Below are 11813 nucleotides of genomic sequence, written 5' to 3'. Positions count from 1 at the left end.
TTTTACAAAATAGTTATGACTTCATATGATCAACAGCTACTATTAATCACTGGCATTCTTGGCTAGAAAATACTGGAATAAGCGTTGCTTATGGGTTCCAAGTTATTGTTGGGCAAACTTAGAAATATGTAATGAGGTAGTTCTACATAATTTACAGATTTTTTAATTTTTGCATCATTACAAAGGACATCCCACCCTTCACCTATCTACTCAATAAGAGGCCTGCTAAGAGGCCTACATAGTTCACATAGGGCCATGGAAAAGCTACAGAAAACACACATTCTTTACATGCAAGGAGGAACAATTTCCCCAAATAATTTGCTACAGGACCTACCTCCTTGGCTTCAAGTCTAATGTAAAAGTATTTATACTTTTAAGGGTTAGGGTTTCCCTTGGACAAGTTTTAGAGTGCGTACGTGGTGACATCACCGGAGCTCATATGAAGCCTGGGAGGGTCCCCCCCTATCCCTGGCCTTTAGTGTGGGGGATAACCGAAAACAGTGGTTGATCAGTGATTCCCCTGCAGTACAGGATAGGCTCGTCATGCACCTTCAGTTAGCTATGTGCATAATGAGAACACCTTGTCATGCGCAACAAATGGGTTAATTAAATGCATTATGTGAGATATCCCCCTCTGATCTAATGTTTAAGGTGTTGAGAGATCAGATAACATCTCCTACCCTTGCATGGGCTTTTCTTCTTTGCTATTCAATTTTGAGAGTTGAGACATATGTGAATATACTAATAGTATCCTATAAATTCATATTTCTCATTTGTATATCTTTTTCTAATTTCATAGGGCTTTTTTTCCACTGACACCAATTTGTTCAGTTTAGAAATAATAAAGGTGAATATAAACACTGTGGAATGTATATATGAAAAAGTGATACAATCTACATCCAATGAAGAGAGGGAAGCAGTGATACTGGTTAAAACTTCACTTTTAATGCAAATGACTTAAAATAACATGGTAATACTTCACATAGGTATTCAGAAAATACAGTTTACGTGTTTCAGCGTTGAGTTGTACTCACAACTGATAAAAGGCATACAGACACACCTCCTTAAAAAGGGTGTACTAAACACCCATTGGATAAAAAAACAGCGCACTCTATACCTAGAGTGTACAATAATTAAATATTAGAGCAGTATCCCTACAAAACATTATATGTTCTGGCTCAGAACTCCTCAATGGTGGAGTAGGCAGAGAGTTTGACTTTGAATCTGAGGAAGCAGAATGTGATAAAGGGCTACATGCTTTGAGGTCATTTACAGAAAAGGTTGTGAGGGTTTTGGAAATAGCCTTTTCTTCTGTTAAGTGTGATCAGTCCACGGGTCATCATTACTTCTGGGATATTAACTCCTCCCCAACAGGAAGTGCAAGAGGATTCACCCAGCAGAGCTGCATATAGCTCCTCCCCTCTACGTCACTCCCAGTCATTCTCTTGCACCCAACGACTAGATAGGAGGTGTGAGAGGGCTATGGTGATTATACTTAGTTTTATATCTTCAATCAAAAGTTTGTTATTTTAAAATAGCACCGGAGTGTGTTATTACCTCTCTGGCAGAGTTTGACGAAGAATCTACCAGAGTTTTTGCTATGATTTTAGCCGGAGTAGTTAAGATCATATTGCTGTTTCTCGGCCATCTGAGGAGAGGTAAACTTCAGATCAGGGGACAGCGGGCAGATGAATCTGCATAGAGGTATGTAGCAGCTTTTATTTTCTGACAATGGAATTGATGAGAAAATCCTGCCATACCGATATAATGTCATGTATGTATACTTTACACTTCAGTATTCTGGGGAATGGTACTTCACTAGAATTACACTGTAAGAAGTACATTAAGCTGTTTAATAACTAGAAATTATGTTTAACGTTTTTGCTGGAATGTAAAATCGTTTTCATTTGCTGAGGTACTGAGTGAATAAATGTTTGGGCACCATTTTCCCACTTGGCAGTTGCTTAATCTTTTTCTGACAGTTTCTGTTCTCTCTCACTGCTGTGTGTGAGGGGGAAGGGCTGTTTTTTGGCGCCTTTTCTATGCATCAGTTATTTCAGTCAGCAGCTCATTGTATTTCCTGCATGATCCGGTTCATCTCTACAGAACTCAGGGGTCTTCAAACTTATTTTGAGGGAGGTAATTTCTCTCAGCAGAGCTGTGAGAATTATAGTTGACTGTGATAAAAAACGTTTATTCTGTAATTGTTTCCTGCTTTCAGAATTTGTTATCTTTGCTATTGGGATTAAACCTTTGCTAAAGTTGTGTTGTTTACAAGGATTGAGGCTATAACTGTTTCAATTTATTAATTTTCAACTGTCATAGATTTTCTGTGCTTCTTAAAGGCACAGTACGTTTTTAATATTATTCTAATTGAATTGTATTCTAAGTTGCAAGTTTATTTGCTAGTGTGTTAAACATGTCTGATTCAGAGGAAGATACCTGTGTCATTTGTTGCAATGCCAAAGTGGAGCCCAATAGAAATTTATGTACTAACTGTATTGATGCTACTTTAAATAAAAGTCAATCTGTACAAATTGAACAAATTTCACCAAACAACGAGGGGAGAGTTATGCCGACTAACTCGCCTCACGTGCCAGTACCTGCATCTCCCGCTCGGGAGGTGCGTGATATTGTAGCGCCGAGTACATCTGGCCGGCCATTACAAATCACATTACAGGATATGGCTTCTGTTATGACTGAAGTTTTGGCTAAATTACCAGAACTAAGAGGTAAGCGTGATCACTCTGGGGTGAGAACAGAGTGCGCTGATAATATTAGGGCCATGTCAGATACTGCGTCACAGGTTGCAGAACATGAGGACGGAGAACTTCATTCTGTGGGTGACGGTTCTGATCCAAACAGACTGGATTCAGATATTTCAAATTTTAAATTTAAACTGGAAAACCTCCGTGTATTACTAGGGGAGGTGTTAGCGGCTCTGAATGATTGTAACACAGTTGCAATACCAGAGAAAATGTGTAGGTTGGATAAATATTTTGCGGTACCGACGAGTACTGAGGTTTTTCCTATACCTAAGAGAATTACTGAAATTGTTTCTAAGGAGTGGGATAGACCCGGTGTGCCGTTCTCACCCCCTCCGATATTTAGAAAAATGTTTCCAATAGACGCCACCACACGGGACTTATGGCAAGCGGTCCCTAAGGTAGAGGGAGCAGTTTCTACTTTAGCTAAGCGTACCACTATCCCGGTGGAGGATAGCTGTGCTTTTTCAGATCCAATGGATAAAAAATTAGAGGGTTACCTTAAGAAAATGTTTGTTCAACAAGGTTTTATATTGCAACCCCTTGCATGCATTGCGCCGATCACGGCTGCAGCGGCGTTCTGGATTGAGTCTCTGGAAGAGAACATTAGTTCAGCTACTCTGGACGACATTACGGACAGGCTTAGAGTCCTTAAACTAGCTAATTCATTCATTTCGGAGGCCGTAGTACATCTAACTAAACTTACGGCGAAGAATTCAGGATTCGCCATTCAGGCACGCAGGGCGCTGTGGCTAAAATCCTGGTCAGCTGATGTTACTTCTAAGTCTAAATTGCTTAATATACCTTTCAAAGGGCAGACCTTATTCGGGCCCGGGTTGAAAGAGATTATCGCTGACATTACAGGAGGTAAAGGCCATGCCCTGCCTCAGGACAAAGCCAAAACTAAGACTAGACAGTCTAATTTTCATTCCTTTCGTAATTTCAAAGCAGGAGCAGCATCAACTTCCTCTGCACCAAAACAGGAAGGAGCTGTTGCTCGCTACAGACAAGGCTGGAAACCTAACCAGTCCTGGAACAAGGGCAAGCAGACCAGGAAACCTACTGCTGCCCCTAAAACGGCATGAATTGAGGGCCCCCGATCCGGGATCGGATCTAGTGGGGGGCAGGCTTTCTCTCTTCGCCCAGGCTTGGGCAAGAGATGTCCAGGATCCCTGGGCGCTAGAAATAATATCTCAGGGATACCTTCTGGACTTCAAATACTCTCCTCCAAGAGAGAGATTTCATCTGTCAAGGTTGTCAACAATCCAGACAAAGAAAGAGGCGTTTCTACGCTGCGTACAAGAGCTCTTGTTAATGGGAGTAATCCACCCAGTTCCACGATCGGAACAGGGACAGGGGTTTTACTCAAATCTGTTTGTGGTTCCCAAAAAAGAGGGAACTTTCAGACCAATCCTGGACTTAAAGATCCTAAACAAGTTCCTAAGAGTTCCATCGTTCAAGATGGAGACTATTCGGACAATTTTACCTATGATCCAAGAGGGTCAGTACATGACCACTGTAGATTTAAAAGATGCTTACCTTCACATACCGATTCACAAAGATCATTACCGGTACCTAAGGTTTGCCTTCCTAGACAGGCATTACCAGTTTGTAGCTCTTCCATTCGGATTGGCTACAGCTCCAAGAATCTTCACAAAGGTTCTGGGTGCTATTCTGGCGGTACTAAGACCGCGGGGAATCTCGGTAGCTCCATACCTAGACGACATTCTGATTCAAGCTTCAAGCTTTCAAACTGCCAAGTCTCATACAGAGTTAGTACTGGCATTTCTAAGGTCACATGGATGGAAGGTGAACGAAAAGAAAAGTTCACTCGTTCCACTCACAAGAGTTCCCTTCCTGGGGACTCTTATAGATTCTGTAAAAATGAAGATTTACCTGACAGAGGACAGGTTAACAAGACTTCAAGGTGCTTGCCGCACCCTTCATTCCATTCAACACCCGTCAGTGGCTCAATGCATGGAGGTAATCGGCTTAATGGTAGCGGCAATGGACATAGTACCCTTTGCACGCCTACACCTCAGACCACTGCAACTGTGCATGCTAAGTCAGTGGAATGGGGATTACTCAGACTTATCCCCTTCTCTGAATCTGGATCAAGAGACCAGAAATTCTCTTCTTTGGTGGCTTTCTCGGCCACATCTGTCCAGGGGGATGCCATTCAGCAGACCAGACTGGACAATTGTAACAACAGACGCCAGCCTTCTAGGTTGGGGTGCCGTCTGGAATTCTCTGAAGGCTCAGGGACAATGGAGTCAGGAGGAGAGTCTCCTGCCAATAAACATTCTGGAATTGAGAGCAGTTCTCAATGCCCTCCTGGCTTGGCCCCAGTTGACAACGCGGAGTTTCATCAGGTTTCAGTCGGACAACATCACGACTGTAGCTTACATCAACCATCAGGGAGGGACACGAAGCTCCCTAGCTATGATGGAAGTATCAAAGATAATTCGCTGGGCAGAGTCTCACTCTTGCCACCTGTCAGCAATCCACATCCCGGGAGTGGAGAACTGGGAGGCGGATTTCTTAAGTCGTCAGACTTTTCATCCGGGGGAGTGGGAACTTCATCCGGAGGTCTTTGCCCAAATACTTCGACGTTGGGGCAAACCAGAGATAGATCTCATGGCGTCTCGACAGAACGCCAAGCTTCCTCGTTATGGGTCCAGATCCAGGGATCCAGAAGCAGTCCTGATAGATGCCCTGACAGCACCTTGGGATTTCAGGATGGCTTACGTGTTTCCACCCTTCCCGATGCTTCCTCGATTGATTGCCAGAATCAAACAAGAGAGAGCATCAGTGATTCTAATAGCACCTGCGTGGCCACGCAGGACTTGGTATGCAGATCTGGTGGACATGTCATCCTGTCCACCTTGGTCTCTACCTCTGAAACAGGACCTTCTGATACAGGGTCCCTTCAAACATCAAAGTCTAACTTCTCTGAAGCTGACTGCTTGGAAATTGAACGCTTGATTTTATCAAGACGTGGGTTTTCTGAGTCAGTTATTGATACCTTAATACAGGCTAGGAAACCTGTTACCAGAAAGATTTACCATAAGATATGGCGTAAATACCTATATTGGTGTGAATCCAAAGGTTACTCTTGGAGTAAGGTTAGGATTCCTAGGATATTGTCTTTTCTACAAGAAGGTTTAGAAAAGGGTTTATCCGCTAGTTCATTAAAGGGACAGATCTCAGCTCTGTCCATTCTATTACACAAACGTCTGTCAGAAGTTCCTGACGTCCAGGCTTTTTGTCAGGCTTTGGCCAGGATTAAGCCTGTGTTTAAAACGGTTGCTCCACCATGGAGTTTAAACCTTGTTCTTAATGTTTTACAGGGCGTTCCGTTTGAACCCCTTCATTCCATTGATATAAAGTTGTTATCTTGGAAAGTTCTATTTTTAATGGCTATTTCCTCGGCTCGAAGAGTCTCTGAGTTATCAGCCTTACATTGTGATTCTCCTTATTTGATTTTTCATTCGGATAAGGTAGTTCTGCGTACTAAACCTGGGTTCTTACCTAAGGTAGTTACTAACAGGAATATCAATCAAGAGATTGTTGTTCCTTCTTTATGCCCAAATCCTTCTTCGAAGAAGGAACGTCTACTGCACAACCTGGATGTAGTCCGTGCTCTAAAATTTTACTTACAGGCAACTAAGGAATTTCGACAAACGTCTTCTCTGTTTGTCGTTTACTCTGGGCAGAGGAGAGGTCAAAAAGCTTCTGCTACCTCTCTTTCTTTTTGGCTTCATAGCATAATTAGTTTAGCTTATGAGACTGCTGGACAGCAGCCTCCTGAAAGGATTACAGCTCATTCCACTAGAGCTGTGGCTTCTACTTGGGCCTTTAAGAATGAGGCCTCTGTTGAACAGATTTGCAAGGCTGCAACTTGGTCTTCGCTTCATACTTTTTCCAAATTTTACAAATTTGACACTTTTGCTTCATCGGAGGCTATTTTTGGGAGAAAGGTTCTTCAGGCAGTGGTTCCTTCTGTATAAAGAGCCTGCCTATCCCTCCCGTCATCCGTGTACTTTTGCTTTGGTATTGGTATCCCAGAAGTAATGATGACCCGTGGACTGATCACACTTAACAGAAGAAAACATAATTTATGCTTACCTGATAAATTCCTTTCTTCTGTAGTGTGATCAGTCCACGGCCCGCCCTGTTTTAAGGCAGGTAAATATTTTTTAATTTATACTCCAGTCACCACTTCACCCTTGGCTTTTCCTTTCTCGTTGGTCCTTGGTCGAATGACTGGGAGTGACGTAGAGGGGAGGAGCTATATGCAGCTCTGCTGGGTGAATCCTCTTGCACTTCCTGTTGGGGAGGAGTTAATATCCCAGAAGTAATGATGACCCGTGGACTGATCACACTACAGAAGAAAGGAATTTATCAGGTAAGCATAAATTATGTTTTTTAATACTACTTTGAGAAGGTAGTAAAGTAACTGTGGATATTCTGTCCAGGTTTGTAGATAGCACTGTACTCAGTACCTTGTTTTATGCCATCAGGCAAAGTTTGAAGCAATCTTTTATTCTGTATCCCCAAATCAAAGCTAGCATCAGAAGGACAAGGGGCTGAAGAGTTTGGTGCAAGGTGTACTGATGCCAAAGTAATATCTGTCTTTTTTCTGGGTTCATGTAAATCAGGTTTAGACCTTGGTGCTAAAGAACTCTGCTCATGTATTGTAGATTACTGGACATTAAGCCTGGTATCGCTTCCCTTAGTACCCTCCCTGAGTAGTATTCCAGGCTTTCAATTGGAATAATCTTGTCTTAGAAATTCTCCTGAGATGAGATGATGATGTAACAGAAGAGGATTGTTTCTTAGAGCTGGCAGGTGTAGGGGTCTAACTGGACAAACATAAATTACATGATTAGCAGACGCACAATAAAAACAAAGTCCTTGAGTTCTCCTTCTGATCTTTTCACAAACAGGAAGAGATGTGGCTGCCTTAGGAGGATTGCTGCTGTGTGAGGCAGATTTAACTGATGTAGCTGGATTTGGTCCTGATAGGGTGTTAGGCACAGACAGAATAAATTGTAGTAACTTTTGAAAAAAGTCTTTATTACTGTGTTGGAATGCCGGAAATATATACGACCAAGGTTTCACAAAAGAAAACAATCTGATCAGGAAGTTTTAAATATACTTGAGAAAGTTCTTAGATTACCTTAGTCATTATTGTCACTTGGTCTGACAATACAGACAGGTACCGAACCACCTCTGCGAGCTCTGTTGTTTAGCCCTGACATACTGTGACACTTGGTGTTGGGTCAGGGGAGTGAAGCTCATTTGCAGAGGTATATTCGGTTACAGGCTCTAGTTTATTCAATGAGGCTAATGTAGCCTTCTTAATTTTAGGCATAAGGACAGATTAGGAATACAGGAGCTGGCAGTTCAGGCAAGCAAGAGGTTAACACAGGTCCTGGCAGTTCAGGCAGGCAAGAGGTTAACACAGGTCCTGGCAGTCCAGGCAGGCAAGAGGTTAACACAGGTCCTGGCAGTCCAGGCAGGCAAGAGGTTAACACAGGTCCTGGCAGTCCAGGCAGGCAGAGGTTAGAAAACAGGCAAGGAAGAGAATCCACCAGGTAAGTCAAAATCAGGCATCAAGGCAAAAGGCTTCTTCTTTAACAAACAAAGGCACAGACTGAGTAGACTCAATTTCAGGGCAAAGACAGCTGACATGAGGTGGAGCCAGAGAGCCTGAGAGAGAAAGCAGAAAACAAAAGGAAGCATCCACAAGTAAAAGCCCTCTGCTAGCTCAGTGGTAAGTCACTGGGATACAACCTGAGAGACCAAAGTTCAAGACCCGATGTGGGCATGACACTTATATTAGTGTTAACATTTTTGACGGTTCAAAAACACATACAAAGAACCAGAGAGGGAAAAAGCAGAAAAAATTAACATAGAAAAAAAGTGGTGAAAGCTTGTGCACATAAAGACAAAACCATAAAAAGATGACAGAACAAGAGGTTCTGTATCAAAATTCTGCATTTTTAGATAAAATAATAACAGGATATAATTACCCAATTTATGGACCTACTGTGTATATGATATAAACATGATACTTCTATATACTGTTTGTAAATTACCAAGTAAAGTAATACCCTTGCTGGTTAGAACAAAGCACCATGCCCATATGTTAAATTGTAATTTTAGAATTATTAAGGAAAAGATTTTGAACCTTTATTTTTTATACTTGAATTAGCTGCCTAAGTGTTTTGTTTCTTATCTTTAATTTTTGCTTAAAATAATGCAATTGTAAGGGTTATGCCTAAACACTTAAGGAGCAGTGCATAAGCATATGAAATACTCAATTAACAAAACTGGACTATACAGGCTAAATAAACCTGATAGTCTTAAAGAAATGCTTTTATTGCACTGTGAACAATGAATTGTAGTAATTAATTCTGTAGATTACTGGAACTTATAATTGAAAAAGAATTTGTGTCATCAAATTAAAATATAACCTTTATTAGTTTTATTTATAAAAAAGACAGCATAAATTGTGTGTGTATGCTACCCTGGAGAGAGTTAAAAGCACACTCTCTGTTGATTGTATGATACTTAGCTTGTATGATATCACTGATATAGAGTACTTGGTAACCCAGTTTTAAGACCGAGTTTATATTCTAGGTATATCTGTATATTTATCTATCTAAGGACTATGTGGCCTAATATCTTGCCTGTCCTTCAGATTTTCCCGTAGTGGGTATTGATATATGGTATACCTATTATACTTAAACTTAATGGTCTTAGTAGATAAATAGGCTTATAAGGCACTATGAACATCAATGTCCAGTTATATAACCAGTATAGAGTGAGCTAATACCAATGTATACACTTGCAATAAAATATCTGTGGAGACTGGGAGGTCTGGAGGATTACCTATATGGCAGTCTCTATATTGTATCACCAACACTTGATTATTGAGTTAACTTAGCAACTCTAACTGATATTAATGATTGTGCACATACTATTGCATCAAGGGATAAGCTCGGATTTCAGCTAGTGGTAATTTAAAGCAGTCTGTGTCCTATGGTACTTGACATTATATTGTCAAAATAAATGGCATTATAGCATCTTAATAGATTGTGGGAATTTTCAACCAGTCTGGAGCTATATTTAAAGTGACTTTGCAGACTGAAACTTTATTTTTGTGCTTAAATCGCTTGCAACTGAAAAACCGAGTCAATACATAGACCAACGACTCAGAGAATATCTATACACGCTACCATCTTATGTTAAGGACACTATGGAGGTGCTGCAAAAACTGGATAACATGACACTATCCCCTAACTCGTTCATCATAACGGCAGATGTGGAATCATTGTACACCAACATAAAACACCATTTGGGTGAACAGGCAATTTCTTACTATTTGAGTACAAATGTGAATGATAATCAAGATCATAATCAGTTCATTAAAGACCTATTACATTTTGTACTTCATCATAACTATTTTACATTTAAAGATCGTTTCTATTTACAAACACAGGGTACCGCAATGGGTACTGCCTGCGCACCCACGTACGCAAATTTGTTCTTAGGTTGGTGGGAGAACCTAACGGTATTCACGGGAGACAATGATAGATTTATGCAGTACATTCCTTGTTGGATTCGGTATATAGATGATATACTGTTCATCTGGGAAGGCCCCGAACCAATATTATGTGAGTTCATGGAAGTCTTGAACAATAATATATTGAACATCAAACTCACATACGAGTATAGTCAGCAATCAGTTAATTTCTTGGATCTACAAATACAAGTAGACCAAGAAGGAAGGGTGAGCACAAACATATACAGAAAACAAACAGCAACCAATACCTTATTGTACCATACCAGTGCCCATGCCCCCTGTACTGTCAAGGCCATCCCTAAAGGGGAATTCACAAGGCTGAGGAGGAATTGTTCTGATTTGAGTACATTCAGGCAAGAAGCCTCTAAATTATCTAACAGGCTACAAGAAAGAGGCTACAGTAAAAGGTCCATAAAAAAAGCTAAAACTGAGGCATTACAGCAAGACAGACAAAGGCTTTTACGACCACGTCAGAAAAAACAGGACAATAAACCAAGACTGATTACGACTTACAACCCCCAAATAAAACAGATAACAACGATAATAAATGATCACTGGCATATCTTAAAGAATGATCCCCTACTAGCAACTCAGATCGGGGATAAAGTTTCAATTGGATATAAAAGACCCAAAAACCTAAAAGACACACTGGTTAAAAGTCATTATATCCACATGCCTAAAAGAGCAAGTCAATCAAAAGGCATGTTCCCATGTGGGACATGCAGTACATGTCCCAAGGTACTGAAAATCAAGGACATTGTAGACAAATATGATAATAAACATATACTAGCTGACCACTTCTCCTGCACCACAACAGGTGTTATATATGTCCTTCAGTGTCCATGTAAGCTGTTCTATGTCGGAATGACGACACGACAAGTGAGGACAAGGATAATGGAACATAGCAGGAATATTAAAAATGCTTATAAGGACATGGAGAAAAACAAACAAATAACAAGTGTAGCTAGGCACTTCTATCACAAACATGATAGCAATGATTCCTTGCTTAAATTTTCAGTATTACAAAAAGCAACTCTAGGCATTAGAGGAGGTAACCTAGAGCAAATACTACTTAAAATGGAGTGTAGATGGATACACCTATTGAATAGTGTCAAACCTCATGGACTTAACGATAACAACAACTATCATGTCTATCTGGAATAACAAAATATAAAAATCAATATAGGGATCAAACAACACTACATGATCTGAGAAGATAACATTTTCAACATATCATACCTTGAATATGTATGATCCTTTACAATCAATGAGATACAATAAATTAAAATCAAGATTTTAACCCTTATTTACACCCAATCACTTCAATGGTTTCACTCAATAAATTGGCAGTAACACATTCCTTCACTGTGCAGCATATTAATGGGACTTCTTAGTAACTAATTTCTTCTAAGTTAAATTTAACAAATCAGAATATCACACTCAAACACTGAGTT

Source organism: Bombina bombina, chromosome 2, assembly GCF_027579735.1.
Source record: "Bombina bombina isolate aBomBom1 chromosome 2, aBomBom1.pri, whole genome shotgun sequence".
In the NCBI taxonomy this organism is placed as follows: Eukaryota; Metazoa; Chordata; class Amphibia; order Anura; family Bombinatoridae; genus Bombina; species Bombina bombina.
This window is presented reverse-complemented; position numbering follows the sequence as displayed.